Genomic DNA, 22,247 nt, shown 5'->3' on the forward strand with positions numbered 1-22,247 from the left:
CGTGTGTTAACACAAACTTGTATTTCTGTCCTAATAAGACGATCTTAAATAAGATAAACAAAATTTTAAAAAGACCCAAAGATGTGCCCATCTGAAACATAACATGCCCTGAAAATATGATGACAGTTAGGAAATGTCGTAATTTATTTTATTATTTGGAGCTTTAATATGCAGAGCTTCCTATGATGTTAGTTTGGGTGGCCCTTGCATTCATTCTGTGGTATTTCTCTTGCTCCCCCAGATGGAACAGAGGAGCTTGCGCGCCCGCACCTCTAAAACATCTCCCCTACCTGCCGAGGAGTGTAAACCAGCAGTCAGGGCAAAACATTTGGGATCCTTTTTCCAAGTTCCAATTTCATTATTTCTCTATGTGTTGACCTTGTTTAAAAAGTATCCTTCCCCCCCCCCCCCCTTTTTTAACAAAGCTGACACAACGAGGCAAATAATATTTTACAAGACAGAAATATGAAAACTCACCCTGGTGTCATTTCTGTCTACCAGGCACTTGTGTCAAAATATTTAAGGTGGTTTTTGAAATCTGCATAACACACAAAATCATATAAAACACAGACAGGGACCCGGGATAAGGAAACGGGAGAAGAGGGTAGAGGGATAGAACAGAGACAGATGTTTGAGGAGTCACAAAGGGCACAATTGAGAATGACCTTCGGTAAAACCTTCGGTAAGGGTGTAAATTTCGTTTGCAGTTTGCTGGCAATTGAAACCAAGGAGAGCCCTGGCTGGCGTAGCTCAGTGGATTGAGCTCGGGCTGTGAACCAAAGTGTCCCAGGTTCGATTCCCAGTCAGGGCGCATGCCTAGGTTGCAGGCCACTGCCCCCAGCAACCGCACATTGATGTTTCTCTCTCTCTCTCTCATTCTTCCTCCCTTCCCTCTCTAAAAAGATAAATAAATAAAATCTAAAAAAAAAAAGAAACAAAGAAGAAACACGGTCAGTGGCAGCAATCACAGGTCCCTAAGACGCAAACTAGTCAGCAGTTAAGGAAAAACAACCGCCACGGGCCTATTAAGACAAGACAAGACGTGGCTGCTTGACCGGCTTCCAGATCCACGAAAGAGGTTGTTTATCTGCCACAGAGGAAGATGGAGCACGAGTTCCGGGCCGTCCCTTTACCCTGGGCGCGAGGCGCAACAGCCGCTGTTCGCCTCCAGTCCTCCGGCGGCGTCCGCTGTGAATTTGTAAGGGTCTCCGCTCACCCTCCGCCTGCGTCTCGACCCTAACCAACCTCGGCTTCTCCCTACGGCGCCCGGCGCTGTCCCCACTCCTCCCCGGTTGAACGAGGCTCAGGGGGCGGCACCGTGACACTCATACTCCAGTGTAAGGGGTGCACAACGCAATTGCACCTCCTCCCCACGTAGGGCGCTCGCGTTTCTGTTTTGTTCTTTTAGAACCGCAGCTGCGCAGTGGGTGTCGTTACGCGGTTTTTATAAAAGCGGGTCCATTTGGGCCGCAGCATCCCTTAACATCTCCTCTGCCTCTTTCCGGTATTTACAAAGTCTCCTTTGGCCGTGGACGTCCCGGGCGAACCCGAACTGATGAAACGATGTCAGCTCTATTGAATGCCACCCGGCACTACCCTGGACATAGTTTACTCCAGAATTGTTTGTTTTCTTACAGCCGCTGCCCCCTGATCCTCCCGTGAAGGTCTCCTACGACCCTGTTGTCTCTCAAACCAGTCTTCATCCGAGTTCATTCACCCCCACTGGCTGGCTGCGCCCTGCCCCCTCCCGCCCCCACATTCAGGGTTCATTTAGTATCCAAGTTCACAGATTAACAAAACACATTGCGCAAGGACAGACTGGGATGTCCCACCCCAGGGCGGTACACGGGCTGTTCCTCTCGCCGATGCCCTGGCCTCAGGAGACTTGAGAGGAAAACAAGCAAGAGTTGTGTGTTGGTGTCAGTGGAGCCCTCCGGTTCCCTTTCCCAGGCAGCACTGGGAAATTAGGCCCCGGGCCTGGGGGGGGGGGGCGTGGGCACTGGCCTTCTTTGCCTCTGCCCCGTGTTTGTATGCACGAGGCCGGGACGCCGTGCTGAGCCCACCAAGTTCCATGCACTAGGGAGCCGAAAGGCCAACTGGAAGACCAGAGGCTCTCTTTAGGGTCAGCGTCCCCTCCTGGCATGTGTGGTCACTAGTGGACGATCAAGGTCTCACAGGGGTGTCTGACACGCAGCCCACGGGCCACACGCAGCCCAGGATGGCTGCGAATGCATTCCAACACAAAATTGTAAGTTTACTTAAAACCCTTTTTTTGGGGGGGGGTGCATCAGTTTTTGTTCGTGTCTGTGTATTTTATGTGTGGCCCAGAGACAACAAAAGGTTGGACCCCCCCCCCCCCAGAGGAAAGTAACAAGCTTTACAAAGTGGGCACACGTGGCCCGAGATCAGCGAGGGGGGAACCCACACCGATTCCAGGAGCCCATCCGATGCAGCCTCCTCCCTCCCCCCAGGTGCATAAGGACGAAACGCCACCCCTCCTCTCCAGAACGTCCACACGTGAGACCTGCCACTAGGTAGCTGGCTGGTCCTGCGAAGACAAAGCTGTGTTAGGTCACAGGTTCTGTGACCAAGGAGGCGGCCGGCACAATTAGCCTCGGTGACAGGAAGTTTGAGCTGGCCCCTGTTGCCACCAGTTACCCCGCACATGTTTCTAAACGGCATCTGCAAGGTGGGTGCTCCATCGATGCCCTGATGATAATTTCTTGGCAAACGTTTTCTCCTTCAAACATTTGGTGGACTTGGACTTGATGCCAGCTCACTCAAGGTGTCGGGTTTGTGGCGGCTGACCCTTCCAGCGGGCTGGCCTGTCATCGGCGTGCAATGGCTCCCTCCGATTCACGTCACTCTCCACGCCGTGGGATGGCCTTTCCTGCTACTAGGCCCCCTCTGCTTATTTCCAGTTTGTATTTGCTTGTAACAACTGCCTATCACCGGCTTAAAGTCTTCTAAACGTTTAGATTGCGGTACAACAAACGTACAGAGATGAGAACGTTTAGTCTCAGGGATTTTCGGTGGTGGACACCCTGCTGCATTCCCTGACCAAGGACTCTCGCAGCATCAGGCTCCCACACAACCTGTGGAGCCCCCCTCCCTGTCCCAGCCCCACACCAAAGACAAACACCGACCTGACTCTCCAACACCACACAGAGGCACGGCCTGGCTTTGTGGCTTCGGTAAATGAAAGTACCCAGCCCCGCCTGGTCTGTGTCTGACGCCCTTCATTCGCCGTCATCTCCGGTCGCATGGAGAAACCATGCCCTGATTCTCATTGCCAAATAGAAATCTGTTCCATGGACCACCGCCATTTATCTGTTTCCTGGCCGTGGGCATCTCGGTTGTTTCCATTTGGGGGCAATTGCACAGTGCTGCTAAGAACATTCTTACACCTGTCTTTGGTGCGCACATGGATTCATTTCAACTTGATATAAAGCTAGATGGGAATGCTGGCTCATCGGCTAGGCTGATGTTGGGGGGGGTGGATCACGCCAGGTAGGGTTCTCAGGTGGCCGTACCCATTGCACGCCCAGCAGCCGTGCATTAAAGCCTGAGTTGCCCCACGGCCCTCGGTGTCGCCCATCTGTCCTCCGCTGACTCCTAGTCACTCCCGCAGGCATGCAGCGCTCTCTCCTTGCGGGTTCCACCTGCATCTCCCTAGTGCCGGAAGAGACTAAATATCTTTTTTACACACTTCTTTGCCAGTGGGATATCCTCCGTGTGAGATGGCTCTTGAGGTTTTTGTCCATTTTTTCTAATGGGTTGTCTATCTTTTAAATTTGTAGAAATTCCTCATAGACTCTCCCTAATAAACCTTTTGCAAATATGCGTTATGGCAAACATCTCCACCACCTCTGTGATTTACCTCTTCACTCTCATAATGGTGTCTTCTGATGGACTGAAGTTCTCCGTTTTTGTGGTGTACACTTGTTTTCCTCCCGTTTCTGATGAGTGATTTCTGCAGCGTGTTTCTGTTTAAGAAATCTTGCCTGCCCCCAGGCCATGAAGAGAGTCTCCTAAGTTTTTTTTTTTTATAGTCTTTTATTTGCAATCTGATGGGTCAATGAATCATCACATAAACCTAGAAAATTCACATGTAAATAAAAGAAAATAAATGCTGAGGCTGCAGGTTTTATCTCCGCGCTGCTGCCCCGGGAGCCTGGCACCAGCTGCAGACTCGGTTTTTCTTTTTTTTTTTTTTAAAGATTTTATTTATTTATTTTTAGGGAGTGAAGGGAGAGAGATGATAGAGAGATAGAGAGAGAGAGAGAGAGACATCAATGTGCGGTTGCTGGGGGTTATGGCCTGCAACCCAGGAATGTACCCTGGCTGGGAATCGAACCTGGGACACTTTGGTTCCCAGCCCGCGCTCAATCCACTGAGCTACGCCAGCCAGGGCAGACTCTTTTTTTCTCTCTGACGGCTGGGAGCTGCGTGCACCGTCTGCCTCCGAGCCCAGGGTGGCGCTGGGATGGCAGCATATTTCTTTCTTTGTTTAGGTGGTTCTTAGAAAAGGGAATAATCATTTTAGATGTTAAAAGAAGTTTCGAAAAAGATTTTAAAAGTGTCCCCTCGCAAGGTTTTTTGGAGTCCACCATGAGAATGATTTTAGCACCAAAGACCCCCGTGGCAGCTCGTAAAACACCGTGTTAGCCAACAATGGAGAAAGCGTGATCCTCAGGAAAGCAGGCTCAGCCCAGACCTGTGATAGTTTAATACTGGAGATTCTTGGAAATGACCTGTAGGATTTTTTTTAAAAGATTTTATTTGTTTATTTTTAGAGGGGAAGGAAGGGAGATAGACAGAGAGAGAGAGAAACATCAATGTGCGGTTGCTGGGGGCCATGGCCGGCAACCCAGGCATGTACCCTGGCTGGGAATCGAACCTGGGACACTTTGGTTCCCAGTCCACGCTCAATCCACTGAGCTACGCCAGCCAGGGCAACCTGTAGGATGTATAAACAGCTACCACCAGTGGATTCAGAGGAAGGCGGAATGAGATGTGCCCCACGCTCAGGCCAGGCTGAGTCACCTTGTATCTCAAACGAGGGTCTGGCGTGGCTCCAGAGCCCGGTGCGACAGCGATCATAAAACACACGCGTGGCTACTCAGTGGTTACAGGCACACGGCCGTCTGCAGGAAAGGCTGCGCTGGGGTGTGGAGGGCCCCTTGGCCAGGTTGTGCAGACACCCACGGGTCAGAATATTTTATAAGAAGGAAAGTTGGTGAGGAACAGTTTCAAACAAGGGACCTTTGTCTTGAGGTTCTTTTTTTTTTTAAAAAAGATTTTATTTATTACTTTTTAGGAAGGGGAAGGGAGGGAGAGACACATCAATGTGTGGTTGCCTCTCGCGTGCCCCCTACTGGGGACCTGGCCCACAACCCAGGCATGTGCCCTGACTCGGAATAGAAACGGAGACCCTTTGATTCACAGGCTGGAACCACTGAACCACACCAGCCAGGGCTATTTTGAGGTTCTTTTAAAAGCAAATCAAAATTTAAGGCAATTTTAAAATAATCCCCAGAAAGTGGCATCAAAGGAAAAGGAGTACAATATGTGTTTAAAATCTGTGAACGAGCTTCGTCACTTTCCAAGCAAAAGGTTGTTGGGTTTTTGCAGTAAGAAGAACCTTAGAGATGATCTGGTCCGATCTCTGTGTCACATTCATTCAGTTTATTCAGCCCTACTGCATACCAGGCAGAAGAGAAAACGGAGACCTAGAGGAGGTAAGTGGTTTTCCCAACATCATACGGAATCTAATAGTTATCTATGCAGGTCACAAATGACCCCCATATGCAGCAGCCTCGAACGATGTATTATCTCACAGTTTCTGTGCATCAGGAACCAGGCCCAGCTTAGCTGGCTGCTCGGTGGCAGGGTCACCCTCCAAGACTGCAATCAAGGTGTCAGCCAGGGCTGGGGCCTCCTCTGAAACCTCACCCAGGGAAAAGCCCCCTTTCCAACATCATTTGTGTGGTTGTTGGCAAAATTCAGATCCTTAGGGTTGCTGGAATGAAGACTTCAATCTCTCTCTGGCTGTTGGCTAGAGACCTCCCCTCGTCCCTTGTCACATTAAAAGGGCCTCGTTGATGTGCGGTTTGTTTCTTCAAAACCAGGAAGGTAGGAAGCCTGCCGGCAACGTGGGAGTCACAGTCTTCAGGCACCAAACCACAGCGCTTCCCCCATCACCTGCCCCATGTTCTGCCAGTTAGAAGCAAGTCATTCGGTCCGGCCGAGGAGAAGGGGCTTTATGAGGACATTCGTGGGGAAGGGATTACAGAAGCTCATAAACACCAGGAGTGGGGATCACTGGGGGCTATCTTGGCAGCTCACCTGCCAAGGAGTAAACGGCCAGGACTTGAAATATACTGCAGTGTGTGTTCCATGCCAGAGACAACATACGTAAGGTACACAGCAAAGATGAAGGGGTTTCTCTTTTCTGAGACATGAAGAGTGGTACGTGCAGAGAAATCCAGTTTATTTTCATCATTAGCGTTTTAAATATCCCATCAGTTGCTTAGTATTTTAAGAAGGTGGCCCACGGAGTTTTCAGCATGGCAGTTATGACCCGACGGGCACCAGCTCCTCACTCCTCACTTTAATCCACTCATATTAGGGGACCGTGTCATTTATCACCCCAACCAGGGCACTTTTGAGAGTGAAATGTAAGAACATTAGAAGCTCCGGGAGTGAATGAGGGCCATCCTGGTCAACCTGGCCATTTAGCTGCCCCACTTACATCCAGAATAAGAGACTGAACCTCCTCCAATTTGCAAGGCCAAAGCTTGAAGAAAGAAATATGGAATTGACCCTGACCGTGGGTGGGCTTGCAGGTCTGCAGCCCGATGACCCTCCCATACTGCCCTGAGTTGGCTTCTGTGGGAATGTTTTAAAGAAATCCGGGGTCTCTAGAAGCCCGGGGGTACTCTTCATGCTCCTGTAGTCCCTTTCCTCCTTGCTACTTCTCATTCCTCCCCCTGCTCACTTAATGAACGAATAGGAGATGGACCTTGCCGTTCTCGTGGTTTTGTGATAGCTCTGTTGCTCTTCAGCCTTTTTATTTTATTTTTTTCATGTTTAGTATACCTAAATGCAGTCATGCAGGGTAGATGGCCAAGTTTGCTGGTGATTGGCATTTGGACGAATGGGTCATTTCTTCATAATCACATTGACAACAGGTTTTCCATGGGAGATGAGAGTGCAGTGTTTCATTGAATGCTTACTTAAAAATGAAAAGCTGTAACACCACTATTACTCGTCAACTCTTCTTCCTCTGTTAATATATACTTCCATGTCAAACACATAGTAGGCATTCATAGACCTTCATTAAGTTGGTTAATTAAAAGCAGCAAGCATTTGCAAATATTCGTGGGAGCTCATAGAAATACTACCTGAAAAGCAAGTCTTTAAAAAAATTTTTGGTAAAAATATCTGTTGAAATGGATACTTTCATTGAAAAAAGCTGGTAAAACATTTCCTTTGTTTGAATCAATATACTCACTACTTTGAACAGAGTTTTAAACATGGAAGTTGTTTCCGTATGCCCAGGACATCAGTGAAAGGCGAGGACAGTCAGAGTGAGGCGTATGCTGTAGAACCTCACTTACAGGTGGGATCTTAAGTACCCAGACCCACAGATGCAGAGAATGGGGGGGGTGGGTCAGCAAAACGGGTAAAAGTGGTCACAGGTACAAACTTCCAGTCAGTGATAAGGTAAATAAGCTCTGGGAATGGAATGTGCAGCGTGGTGCCTCTATTTTTTAAAAGATTTTATTTATTAATTTATTTATTTTTAGACAGAGAAGAAGTGGGGGAGAAAGAGGGAGAGAAACATCAATGTGTGGTTGCCCCTTGCACACTCGACACCTGGGAACCTGGCCTGCAACCCAGCTGTGTGCCCTGACTGGGAATCGAACCAGCAACCCTTTGGTTGGCAGGCCAGCCCTCAATCCACTGAGCCACACTGGCCAGGGCTTTTGTAAAGCAAGATCTAGGACAACTTCTGCTATGAAAGGCTCTGCAGGAGCATAATACATGCACGACTGAGTGTGTGCCCTCGTGGCCTCTCGAAGGACAATGCGTCCTCCTCTTCTAAGCCGTCCCCTGGGGCCTTTTCTTGTTTTGCAGCCACCAAACGAGAGAACCACGGTAATTCCCATTTCCACCTTTGGAGCCACCTGACCACTTCAGCACTTTCTCTGGAATATATGTACTTATATATTAAATATATACATACGTGATATGATACAATACTTTAAACCTGACCAGAAAAAGCATATAATCCAACACACACTATGATCCCATTCCCTGGGGCAACCATTATTAATGATTTCTTATATATCCCTATAAAATGTTTCTAGGCATAGGCAAGCATATAAACATTTGTATAGATGTTTTTTTTCTTTTCTTTACTTTTTTCTTTCTTTTTTTCTTTTTTTGCACAAACAGGAAACTATTACCACACGTTTAAAAAAAACACTTAACTGTCCTTAGCCAGTGCGGCTCAGTGGATTGAGTACCATGCCACCCTGCGAACCAAAGGGTCGCTAGTTCGATTCCCAGTCAGGGCACATGCCTGGGTTGCAGGCCAGGACCCCAGAGGAAGATGCCCGAAAGGCAACCACACACTGATGTTTCGCTCCCTCTCTTTCTTCCTCCCTTCCCCTCTGTCTAAAAATAAGTAAATAAAACCTTTAAAAACAAAAACAAAAACACCTAACAGTGGCACCTACACTTGGCGGATCTTTCCAAGTCAGGACTTATTTGCGATCGCCTCATCACGCTGAGCAGCGCCCCAAGGGTTCCATCGTGGGCACACCTGATCAGAGGGAGCCAGCCCCAAACACTTCGGTTGTTTTCTGTTCTTAAAAACCTCCTGGTGTGAACAGCCTTGTCCTTTATATGAGTAAAAGCATTGCTATTTGCCAACCCCCAGAAGGGGAATTACTGGAGCAAAGGATAGCTACATTTTTTATTATGATAATTATTGCCCAACTGATGGAATCTACAATCAGGTGGAAAACATTTTTTAAAATTTTTTTCCTCTGATTTTTCTTTAGTTACGACTATGGTTGAGGATCTTTTCACGTAGTTTCATTCTATGTACTTCATGTTCTGTGAACAGCATGCCTTCAGGTTACTTGCCTGCTTTTCTATCAGATTGCTGGTTTTCTCCACTCTAAAATTTGAAAAGCTCCAAGAGCGCTGGGTGGACTTTTTACATAGACATATTCCAAATGCATATAGATTTATACAAAATCCTGGATCAAACGTTCTTGGGAGCAATCTGGCCACCATAACGTTCTTATATGCAATTTTTATTACCCTTTCGCTGCATGGCTTTGGGCTTTAAAAAATACACAAGGTCTGTCTTTTACAGAACGGATTTCAGTTTTTAATGCCAGCTCCTAAGAGGGCCTCGCTGCCATCTTCGTGTTAACGACGTGCTGGGGCTCAGCGTCCGCGAACGGCATTTTGTTTCTACGACAACATTAACTCGAGTCCTGGTTTTCCCGGGCCTTCCCTGGATTGCCGTCAAACGCTGTGATTATAATAAAAGTAATGCCGCGCTTCACTTTGAAGTGCTAAAGTCCAGGGTCGTTTGGAGGGGCTGACTTAAATTGGCCGGCGGCGTGCACACCGGTTTATGCAACTGGAGCACGTGGGTTTCCGTTTAGCTAACGCAACTCTTTCAAGAGGCTATGCAAATCAGAGGTATTTATTCATTCTTTTGATTTACATATTTTCTTAAAGGTCGTGATTTCCATTCCGGTTCTCTACCTCTTCTTAAGTTGCTTTTTGAGAAACACAAAACCTGGGAAGGGAAACACGGCATCCAGGATCTGGCTTTTGAAAGATGGTCCAGTGTAACTCCCATTGGCAGGCCTGGAGGTGGGGCTGCCCGGTCTGTCCAACCGCAGCCAGATGCCTGGAGGGTCATAGATTGCCTTCCTCTGAGCCCGGCTCCATGGGAGACATCCTCCTCAATGGTTTATGCATTCTGGCTGCAAAATACTTTCTGCAGACAGGGTGATGGGGGGCGGGGGCGGGATTTCTTCCTGAGTTCTCCCGCAGGGGCCCCTGGGACTGAGTCTGGCTCACAAAGTGTAAACCCATGTACCGTAAAAAGAAGATCAAGGGCACTGTTGGCACGAAGTGCTTGTTCAAAAGTTTCCAACTGTTCTAACTTTTCAAAAACAGAGAGTGAGTTCTCGTTGCTTTGGCCCTCAGGGAATACTTGAAGAAGGTGTCTTTAAACACCCACTCAAAATGCCCAGATTTTAGGAGAAAGGAAAAAAAAAAAAAACCCAGAATGGGAACAAAGCTATTGGTTTCACATTTAGATCAGAAAACAGCAAGGCAGGGGGGAAAAAAAAAGACAAAAATGTTCCAGGACAGGCTCTTAGATTTGTCTGTGCAGAAGGCGTTTTCAGATGGCAACCAAAAAATTATTTGGTAGCTCGAAAATATTTTCTGGACGCGTAATTGCCTTGCGTTAGAGTTTAAGCATCTCCAACATCTTTTGTGATGAAGCAAGGGGCAAGTTTCGTAAATGAAGAATGCACTCTTGGAAAATCAGCAAGAAAACCTTTGAGAACCATCCAAAGAAACAAAAGAGCTTTCTAAAAAAAAAAAAAAAATCTTCGGGTGGAGTCCTGGATGGTGAGTATTAGGAGATCGGTACTGCTGCCCGGGACGCGTTCACCAGAGCAGCTTCATCACGTAATGTTTTTCTGGTTGCTCCACAGAGTTTAAAGGACAAAAGGTTAGCAAACACTTAAATTACTGGTCACATTGAGCCTTTGTTTTGTGATTCTTAAGCTCCAGGGAGGCCTGCAATTTTGGACTTGAGTTGGTAAAAGGCAGATTCAGGGGTTATTTATTTTGCTCTTTTTCCATCTGGGCTTCCACATTAATTGAATGGATTCATTTGGTGCCATTTCCATTCCCTTTGGAGTTTTGGTCATGAAAATTAAGAGTCATAACTCTAATATCTCACACAGCCTGTGAGTAATAGCAGGATGCTTTATTGCTCTGACCTTTCCCGTTTGCTAAGTTTTGATTTGCTGAGTTCTTTCCGCCTCTTTTTTTTCTTTTGCAGTTTACTTATTATGATTATTAATGAGGAAGCAGAAAAATGACCATTCAGTCAAACTTTAGGGAATGGTACATAATAAATGGTTTCTGTCTAGGATCTAACATTTGCCCCTAAATACAGTAATTATTAGGTTGCTTGATGATATGCTGAATTTTACAAGGCTCTTATTAGGGAAAGAAAAAGAACATAATAAATCCACTAATGTGGGTAATGACTGGTATGGAAATTGAAAATGGTTCAAAATTAACCCACTCCTTTTTTCCATTTTCTAAATGCCCCCTGGGTCCTAATATTATTCATTATATAAGTATACTTGCTTTTCTCTTACTTCAATTAGTTCTGCATTGCCAAGAAGCTCCGGAATTATTTGCAATTAAGAGCTATCTGGACTTATACGAGCACTGCCAACAAATTAGACAGAATCTGAGGGAAAATATACCAAACCTGCATTAGGAAATTGACTCAAAAACCTCACTGTGAGCTCTTTGTGTCTTGCTCATTGTCGGTTCCCGGGGCAGCCTGGGCAATGCCGGAACGGGGAGGCCCCCAATGGGGGCAACTCCCAGCCTCATTACTGGGGATTGGGGATGACTGCTGAGGAGTTGATGAGCATATTTTCTCTTTGGGCTTTCCTGCTTCTATGTGGGAAGGTAACCTTACATTAAATGTAGGACTTCCCATGTGCCTTTTAGAGAGGCCAGAAGGGCACATGGGAGGCAGGGAGAGAATTAATGAATTGTCACCGACCCCTGCAGCTCAGAGACCCCAAACTCGGTTGTTCTGCCCGGTTCTGTGGTCGTTCTGATACCCTGTTGATACATCAATAGGACGAGACAGCATTCGGTGGAGCAAGTGAGAAACTTTCTTCCTGGGCCAAGGAGTGACGAGGATCGTCAAACGCTCCGATTCTGGGGAATTAGGAAAGCATTCAAGGGGCTTGGGGGAGTGAAGTGAGCTCAGGCCTGGCGATTCCAAGGAAGAGTGGAGAGTTTTCTGATTTTCGAGGGAGCACATGCAGTTCCTAAACATGCTTGGAACATGCCTAGCCATACATCTCCTACGTCCCTTTATTGTTAAATCTTTGTCCTGGGTGAGGTTCACAGTGTGCTCAAGAAGAAGAGTTTGTTAGAAGGTCTTTTGGGAAGGGGTTTCAGGGGCCATCTGGGATTTTTCTAGGGAAAACAGGTCTCTGGGTGGTGGCCTAGGATTCCTTATCTGATGTCTGCTGGCCAGTTCCAGGAGCCCCAGAATTTCGGCCTTTTTTGAGCTCCACCTGCTTTTTGTCAGGGGATGTGTTGGTGGAAATATGAAAAGTCAGACGTTTAAAGATGAACTGATGATGTGGCCCAGCCCTGTAACAGAATGTGTTGTTTTATGATTTAGAGAATGTTTGAGGTCTGATCTTCACTCTCGGCAGTGCTGTTGCCTACCTTTCAGGTTGTGTACACCCTGCGTTTATGAAATACGTCTTTGGAATGAAGTCCATGGTCGTTCATAAATGCAATCCTTTGTTGAGGATAAAACTGAAAGAAAAAATACTGGGATTGAAAAGAGACCTTAATGTTACCTCAAATCTCGCTTCATTGTACCTCCTAGTGGTGGGTGAAGGTTTTTTTTTGTTTTGTTTTGTTTAAGATTTTATTTATTTATTTTTAGAGAGGGAAGGGAGGGAGATAGAGAGAGAGAGAGAGAGAGAGAGAGAGAGAAACATCAATGTGCGGTTGCTGGGGGTCATGGCCTGCAACCCAGGCATGTACCCTGACTGGGAATCGAACCTGCGACACTTTGGTTTGCAGCCCGAGCTCAATCCACTGAGCTATGCCAGCCAGGGCTCATGGTGGGTGAAGTTTTTAAAAAGCTAAATTAAAAGCTAGGGAAGTGGGTAAAAGTCAAACTCAGCTTCAAATACAAGCTCTATGAAAAAAATGAAAACGATAAAAGAAACAACTAACCAAACCAGCCAAAAACAACCCCAAACTTTTAGTAAACAATCAGCAACCAATCATAAAGATTACCTACCAGAAAACAAGAGCAAATATCATACTGACTAGTGAAACATTACAAGTATCCCTATTAAAATTGGGACAAAAAAATGGGCGTCCATTATTACTACCTAATTCAACACTACATTAGTTTTTCAATGTAGTAAGACAAGAAAAAATTAGAAATAGAGGAAGAAACAAAATTGTTACTAATGGCAGATATGATTGTTATTATGGACGGAACTGTGTCCTCCAAAATTTATGTTGAAGTCCTGACCCTCAGGGAATAATCATATTTGGAAATAAGATTTTTAAAGAGATGAGTAAGGTAAAATGAGGTTTTTAAGGTGGGCCCTAATCCAAAACAACTGGTGTTCTTACAAGAACAGGAACTGTGCGCACATGCAGACATGGGCAACGTGTGGACGGCGGTGTGGCCGTGTGAGGACACAGTGAGAGGGAAGCCAGCAGCCGCCCAGAGAGAGGCTCAAACACCCGAGGCTGCTGACCACCTTGATCTCAGACTTTTCACTTCTAGAACTAGAGAAAATAAGTCTTTGTTGTTTAAGCCACCCAATCTGTGGTATTGTCCCAATGGAAGACCTAGGAACCTAATACAGGTATCTACTTAAAAATGTAGCCGAATCAAAAAAGATCAATAAAATGGCCAAATAATGACCAACAGAAAAAATTACTGTACTTTTGTACACTATTGTATTGGGGAAAAGCATCTCTTTCAAAATACCAACTTGAAATATATAATAAATACCTAAGTATAGATGCAACCAAAAATATGCAAGACTTTAAAAAAGAAAATAATAAAATTTTACTGAAAGACAGTAAAAAGACCCCAAAAAATCACGTTCCTGAACAGGAAAAATCAATTGTAAAGTTGGCAATTGTGCCCCAAAATTAACTTAAAAATTCAGTTCAATTCCAATTAAATTTCCATCAAGATATTTTTATAATACTTAGTTGGAAAAGTCTAAAAATTTGGAAAAGAAAATACGAAGGAATTGATAAGCAATTTTTGAAAACTTTGGAACAAAGGGAATAACATTTTCCTATTAGCTATCTACATACCATAAAGACATAGTCATTAAATCAATGTATTTGTTTAGGACTAGATCAAAGGAGAATAGAAAGCATGCATATGTACGTAGGAATTTTTTGAATTGTAGTCTTTCAAATAAATAAAGTATTCCTATTTAATATATGGTGGAATGATTGATTTGCCATTTGGAAAACAATAAAGCTAGACTCCCACTTGACACCAGGAAATGAAATAGATTCCAGATGGTTTAACATGTTAAATATTGAAAACAAACCCGAAGAACCACCAGAAGAAAATGCAGGACATATTTTTCACTCTAACCTTGAGGCAACAAAGGCCTTAATAAACAAGATAGAAAACTCAGATCCCTAATTAAAACAAAAGCAAAATTTCTGTGTGATATTATACATAAAATAAAAAATTACACAAAACCCTCAGAGAAAATAGTTTTATAATATGTAATAAACAAAAGATTCATATTGAGCCCTGGCTGGTGTGGCTCAGTGGACAGAGGGCTGGCCTGCAAACCAAAAGGTGACCAGCTCGATTCCCAGTCAGGGCACACGCCTGGGTTGCTGGCCAGGTCCCCAGTTGGGGGCACATGAGAGGCAACCATACATTGATGTTTCTCCCCTCTCTTTCTCCCTCCCTTTCCCTTTCTCTAAAAATAAATAAGTAAAATATTTTTTTTAAAAAAGCCCTGGCTGGCATAGCTCAGCAGTTTGAGCGTGGGCTATGAACCAAAGCATTGCAGGTTCGATTCCCAGTCAGGACACATGCCTGGGTTGCAGGCCATAACCCCCAGCAACCGCACATTGATATTTCTCTCTCTCTCTCTTTCTTCCTCCCTTCCCTCTCTAAAAATAAATAAATAAAATTTTAAAAAAGATTCATATTCAAAATTTTTAGAGCATGACTACTAATCAATAAGAAATGATCAAGAAGCCATCAGAAAATGGACACAGGAAACAAACAGTTAACTCACACCAAAGGTACTGTAAATGGGCAATAAACTTAAGAATTCTGAGCTTTATTAGTAATAAAGTAAAACAAATACCAAACTTTATTTATCATTGATAAAAACTGAAAAGATTTACATGTGAAGGATTGGCAAATATGGAGAAAATACTGATAAACACTTTTTGGAAGGCAATTTGACAATATCTATCAAAATTAACAATTCATTATATGCTTTAGCACAGAATTCCTCTTCTAGTAATGTAGCCAAAAAAAAAAGAATAATCACACATGTGCACAAATATGCATGTGCAAAGCTGTGCAAAGTCTTTCACCAGAGTGGCAAAAAGTTGATGTATTAGGTTGTTGGTGCTGCCATAACAAAGTACCTGAGCTAGGGGATTTATCTCCTCACAGTTCTGGAGGCTGGAAGTCCAAGGTCAAGGTGGTAGCAGGATTGGCTTCTTCTAGGGCTCCTTTCCTTTAGATGACTGTCTTCTGTGTCATTACATGATCTTTCTTTCGTGTGCATCTGTATCCTAATGCCAGTCATATTGGATTGGGACCCACCCCTAATTACCTTATTTAACCCTAATGACGTCTTTAAAGACATGATCTCCAAGTACAGTCACATTCTGAGCTACTGGAAGTCAGGACTCCAACATACGACTTTTGAGAAGATAAAATTCGACCACAATAATTGAGAATATGCTAAGGCAAAGTGGGAAAGTGGTTATGCTGAGTTCAGGCTATGGAACAGTACACAGTCACGGATAAGACTGAACTAGACTTATGAAAGATTTTCACAATATTAAGTGACAAAAGTCACAGTGTGTAAGTGTATAGTATATTCCATTAATGTAAAAAGAAGAAGTAAATTGATATGAGCACATAACAATATGTGTATATTTTAAGGGTGAGAGAATTACGAGGGTGTACACCCAAGTGTTGCAAGTGGTTGCTTTTGCTTTAGGGGAGGAAGTGAAATGGGGCCAGGATGAAGGGAAGAGTAGCAGGTAAAGGATGAATTTTATGTTTTGCTTTGTATATGTACTTGTATTTGCTCGAATTTTTACAATGGGAATGAAATGTTAAATTAAATGACTTAATTACTTAAAATACTAAATTGTTTAGTGACTTAACAATAAAATGACATATGCCCACATGCAAAAGCAAGATTTGAGCTCGGGGTCACACAGAACAGAATTTACAACCATTGAACGCTACGGGGAGTTTTCTGACTTTCACTCTCTCGCAGAGTCCAGCACAACCCCGATTCGACCTCTCCTCCCTGAGGTTTGCTTTCCTGGGGCGCGTGAACCCACGCTCAGATGCACTGGCAGAGCGCTGCCCGGTGGGAAATTCGGAGACCGGGCCGCAGAGCACCCCCCAGCCTTTTCTAAGGAGGCATGCCCGGGGAAGGGGAGGAAAGAGAGAGCGCTGGCAGGGCGAGGCTCTGATGAGGGGGCATTGCTGTCTTTCCCGCCACTCTCCGCCTCCCCCTTGCTCCCAGCTTCCAGGGGCTGTCAGTGAGGAGGGTGGGGCAGCAGCTGGCCTTGAAGCTACCTCTTCAGAACTGGCTGGGAGGTCAGCCCCACTTGTCCGTCCGGCAGCTCTGTCCTGGAGCTGGGCAGATAATTACACTGGTGACCTGGGAACCCCAGCCTGGCAACACTCCAGCCTCTGTCACCCACAGCCTGACCATCCTGCATGTGTGCCGTTGCCCTCAACAGAACCAGGATCCCAATGTAACACGCAGTCATCATCAGACACGCCACCGTTTAAATAAGAGCAAAAATAAACATAAGGTTTATTCAGCTGGGTGTGGCTTTTCAGATCACCCCTTATCCATCGAAGATTTATGTTTTCCTAATCCCAATCAGTTTTCTTCCTGTAGAAACTGCCACAGGGAGTATAGCTGGGGAAGAAAGTTTTGAGGGTCAATATAACAGGAAAATTCTGGGGAGATACACCACTTCTGCAACCGACATTTAAAGAAAAATGTGTCATGGGGGGACCACGGGGTTGGGATTGTAGAACTGTCTGAAAGATGTGAGATTTGAACTGTGATTTCTGGGGCAGGGACGGGGTGCCTAGGAGTTGTGGTGAAATAATTGTAAGGAGGGGTTGCTCCTGCTGCAACGGAAGCGAAAGCAAAGGCTTGGAGTGTGAGGGCGTGGCCAGTGAGGAGGGCATGCTCCTGGAGAGAGGTGTTAGCTGGGAAGGGCAGGGCTGTTGATAGCGACTGATTTAGTATTTTGTTTGGCTTAAGCTGGTTTTCTAATATTTCTGCTCCCTTTTCCCCATAAGAAGGTATCATACATCATACTGGCCACTCCCCTTGAAAGCATTCTGTGAATTAATGAATTCAGTCTGTGATGTACTATGACATGCCAATACCTTTATTTACAATGTTTTAGACATTGTTTATATATTAGAGACATTAGCCCTTTGTCTGCAGTATATGTTGCAAATATTTTCTTACAGTTTGTCAGTTGTCTTTTGGATTTTTTAAAAATGATATTTTGTTTGTTTTTGTCATGCAAAATCTTTTAACTGTTATTAATTAATTTTCTTTCCATCTTTTCCTGTACTGTCTCTGGATTTTGAGTAATAGTTAGGAAGCTTTTCCTACATAAAGGCTAAAGAAGAATTCACCCAATAAACTTCTAGTACTGTATGGTTTCATTTATTCTTTATATCCCTAGACCATTTGGAGTTTATTCTTAGGTATAAGATAAGATATGGATTTAATTTTATCTCTTTCTAAATGGTCACTCAGTTGTCCAACATCATGTATTTTAAAAGTCCATTTTTATTCCAGTGGTTTCAAATGCCACTCGCACTATATTCTAAATTTTCATATGTATTTGAGTTTATTTCTGGATTTTCTGTTCTGGTTTACTGGCCTTGTGCCAATACCACACTGTTTTAATTATAGAAACTTTATAGTATGTTTTAGTGTCTGCTAGTCCCCCCTCATAAATATTTTTCAGTGTTTCCTGGCTATTTCTGCATGTTTGTTTTTCCATATAAACTTTGGTATCAACTTAACTCCATAAAATAACTTGTTGGTATTTTTTATTGGGATTGCATGGCATGTGTAAATTAACTTAGGGAAACCAGAAAATATCTTTCCCCTTGTTCAAATCTACTTTTTAGTCTTTCAGTTGTTTATTAACATTTTTCTCATATAGGTTTTACACATTTATTATTCAATTTATTCCTAAGTATTTAAGCTTTTTTTGTGCTATTATAAATAATGTTTTCTCTATGACTATTTATTTTAACATTTCATTGTTTGTGTGTGTGTATCAAAGCTATTGATATTTTAATGTTAATTTTATATCCTGGTACCTTACTGAATTGTTTCACTGTTTGATTTAGTTTCACCATTGATTCTCTAAGGCTTTGCTAGTATATTATTCTTTATCTCCAAATAGAGATCATTTTACTTCATCTTTACCCATTTTGCAGCTCCAGTTGATTTCTCTTGTCTGACTGCATTGGTTAATAAATCTAGTACAATGTCGAATAGAAGAGACAGTGGTCATCCTCATCTTGTTCCTTATCTTAGTGAAAATGGCTATTGGCATTTTAATAAATATGGAAAATCATGTACATGATGTTTGTACAGAATCTAGATAGTGTTACTTTGCTGAACATGGATATTGATTTTTTTTTTAGTAACATATAAACAAGTCACCCTGATCCAGTTGAGGACTGTTTCTTTTTCTTTTGCTCTTATGTTTAAGGTGTATCACTTTCAGGGTTTTCAGCTAAAGATCACTGGAGACTCCTTTCTGTAGACCCTGAGCTCCAATTTTGTCTTCCTAGTACTGCAGTACAAAACTGTTAAAATCTCTACTTAGCAGGTAGTTTTGGTTTACATTCACAATTTTTACCCCTCATCTGTACATGTCTTAGGAACCAGCAATTACCTTGCTAGGAAGCCAGTATAGAGTTTTGGGCTCTCCTCAATGCACTTTTCTTGTCCCTAGCGTCAGAGTTCATTGTCTCTTCCTTTGCATTCCCATAGCATTGCTGGCAACAGCAGTTGGCATTTACCTCATGTAATATTAGGGGCCTGGCACAAACAACATCCCCTTTTTATTCCAAAATCATATGCATGTAATTCTGTAATACGACAATATCACACTCAAGCACACCATATGACATTTTAGGGGAAATGTTCAAATTAAAGCTATAAATTATGACACCCATATCATTACCCTACCGACCACACTCAAGCAGGCGTTACTTCTGCCGGACCCTGTATATTGCTTGCTTACTCCTTTATGCCATAGAGGGAGGTGAGCTCTTCAAACACGTGTCTCACCGATCCCTTCACACTCAACGAGAAAGGGGCTCTGGCTATATCCACGGCATCCAAGGTGCAGAAATACCTGGTAAATTCATAGCTTCTATCCTGGTACCTTCTGTAAAGTACACTCTTGTTAAATCAGTGTCCTGAAACACAGGCGCTCCTCCTGGGCTGACCTCCCCTCAGGAAACTAAATCAAGGAAACATTTATTGAACACGTACCAGGTGAACACCTGTGTACTTCGTATCCTCTTGAACACGGGTTCTGTTATGTCTCCACTTTACAGTTCAGAAAACTGAGGTTTTAAAGAAGCCAGGTGACCTGCTTGTGGCCACACAACTAGAACTCATGGTTACCTGCCCCCGGAGCTAGGGCCTTTAACCATGACACTGCACTGCCTTCGAGAGCCACTGACAGTTAGAACTGGTTCCAGATTTACTGTCTCAGAGGACCTGTCGCAGGCCACTCTCTGTCTCTCTAAATCCATCCTCCATTTCTTTCTGGGAACATGGCTTCCCACCCGGAGACTAAACTCCCCAGCCTCCTCCACATTTAGGAATAGCAATGGGGTTGCTGTTTGCCGATGAAACGTGAGCCTCGGTCACGTGACCAATGTCTACGTCACTTGTCTGAGATTTGTCTGCCGTCTACTTCTTCGTTTCCTCTTCCTCAACGGTGTGGAACAAGGCAAAGCGACAGCCCCGTGTTGATTGTTTACACAGAGGCATTTTAAGGACGGCACAGCGGCACGAAGAAATGAGTCTGAGTCCTTCGGTGGATTTGGGGAGCAGGGCTGCCTATTTATGTGAGAAAAAAAATACCATTCACTCTTATTTAAGGCAGTGTTTTGGGGGGCAGGGGCCTCTCTTTGTTTCAGCAGAGTAGCCTTCATTACCCTAACGAATGCACCATATATTTCAAGTTGATGTTAGCCATGGTTTTCTGAAGACAATTGGAAGTTTCTCATCACCAGATTCACAGTAGGGGACGGACGTGGACCAAGCATGGGCTTGTGAATGAATCAGTCACAAACCAAACATCGGTGAATAAACTATAATACTAACAACACAGTCAAAACGTCTTTCATCATGCTTTGTAACCTCCAATTAGAGTCTTTGTCCATTGTAAACCTCATTTCTGCAACCAATACACTATAATTTGTACTAGCTTTCAATCGAGCCACAGACTGTTAATATCTTCCTTCAGCTAATATGGAGTAAGCCCTGAGGATTTAATGAAACAACCAGCTGGGTGACACGGAATATATTCTTCTCCGTTCTCTGGATGCACGAAGGCGGGGAAGAAAACTGCCCATCGGGGGATAAAAATGGGAAGACACCTGGCCGGAGGATAATGGGAACCACCTCAGCCTGGAGAAGGGAGAGGCAACCCCAGAGGGCTGGCTGTTCAAATACCGAAGTGTCAGAATATGAAAACTGTCCAAGGGAAAACATCACGTTTATCCTGCATGTGCCACGAGCCAAGGTGGGGCCTAGTTTGAAAAGCTAAAGCGATTTCAGTCAAGAAAAGGAAAACAACAACACAGGTTAAGGGTAAGAATGAAAAGGTGAGGACAGAGGGGAAAGGTAGGAAGGAAGAAAAGAAGGAAGGCGGGGAGGAAGGGAGGAAAGGGGATTTGTGGAGAAAAACAAAAAACAAGCTTCACAACTCGTGCAGATAGTGTTTCTCCCTCAGAGGTTGTGAAACCCTTGTGCAGCTGTGGGACGCGCCCGGAGGAAGTCTCCACGGGGGTCAGTGACACAAGAATCACACCTCATCGCGGGCTCCTCCAGCTGCTGGCAGGCGCTGCTCTCCTGTCCGAGGAGAAAAGGAGCCAGAAGCAACAGGGAAGCATCCTCGCTCCGAGGTCTAACTGCTCTGGGGGCTTGATACTTTCCAGCGGTACACAGGCCCGTCACCGTTTCTACTCCCGGCGGCTAAACTCTGGGGGAGCTAAGGGTTCCCACTGCGATCTGCTTCCTAGTCCATCAGGGACAACCGGAGCTGGGCTGGGATGTCCCCAGTGAAAGAGCAGGCTTCGGGTGCGCCGTGGGGTGGCCCATGGGGGACAGGGCGTCCAGGGTCCCCGGATGTCCTCCAGTTTCCCAGTAAACTCCATCTTTGTAATCTTCTCTCTTTCCTGGAAAATGCAGTACTTTCATCTTTTGTACTTTTTTTTTTTTAACTAGAGGACTTCAGCCAACGGTTCCTGGTATTAAAACTTTTAACTGTAATAGGTCTTAATTATAAGTGTTCAGTTATTTATACCGATTGTCCAGAAATAAAAGTATAAATCTCTATAGCCCAACATTTACTGGGAGGACTTTTCTGTCTGAAGTCTCAGATGAACTCATATTTCACAGCTAAATGTTTTCTGGTGTGAATCACGGAGGGGAGGTGCTGAGTTTGTCCCTTTAAAACGGTCCCTGATCAAATGTCAAAGGGACAATTTAGATATCCTTTAGCAGGCTGACCTTGGCCGGGGGACAAGGATAATAAACTCATATGTTACATGCTATTAGAAGAGGGGAAAGAAATAATTGAGAATTAAACCAAAGATGCCGAGAAAATGAAAAATGAAAAGGACAAATAACAGATGGGACGTGTAGAAAAACAAATGGCAAGGTAGCAGATTTAAACTCACATGTATTCGTAACTAAATAAAAATAGATTTAAAGCGCCAAATGAAAGATAAACCTTGTTAATGAATAATAAAACAAAACCCAAGTGTATGCTATTTACAGGAGACTCACCGTAAATATAAGGGAAGTAGAAATATAGAAAATGAAAGGATGGGAAATGATAAAAAAAAAGGT

The sequence above is a fragment of the Phyllostomus discolor genome, chromosome 10 (assembly GCF_004126475.2).
Source record: "Phyllostomus discolor isolate MPI-MPIP mPhyDis1 chromosome 10, mPhyDis1.pri.v3, whole genome shotgun sequence".
NCBI classification, from domain to species: domain Eukaryota; kingdom Metazoa; phylum Chordata; class Mammalia; order Chiroptera; family Phyllostomidae; genus Phyllostomus; species Phyllostomus discolor.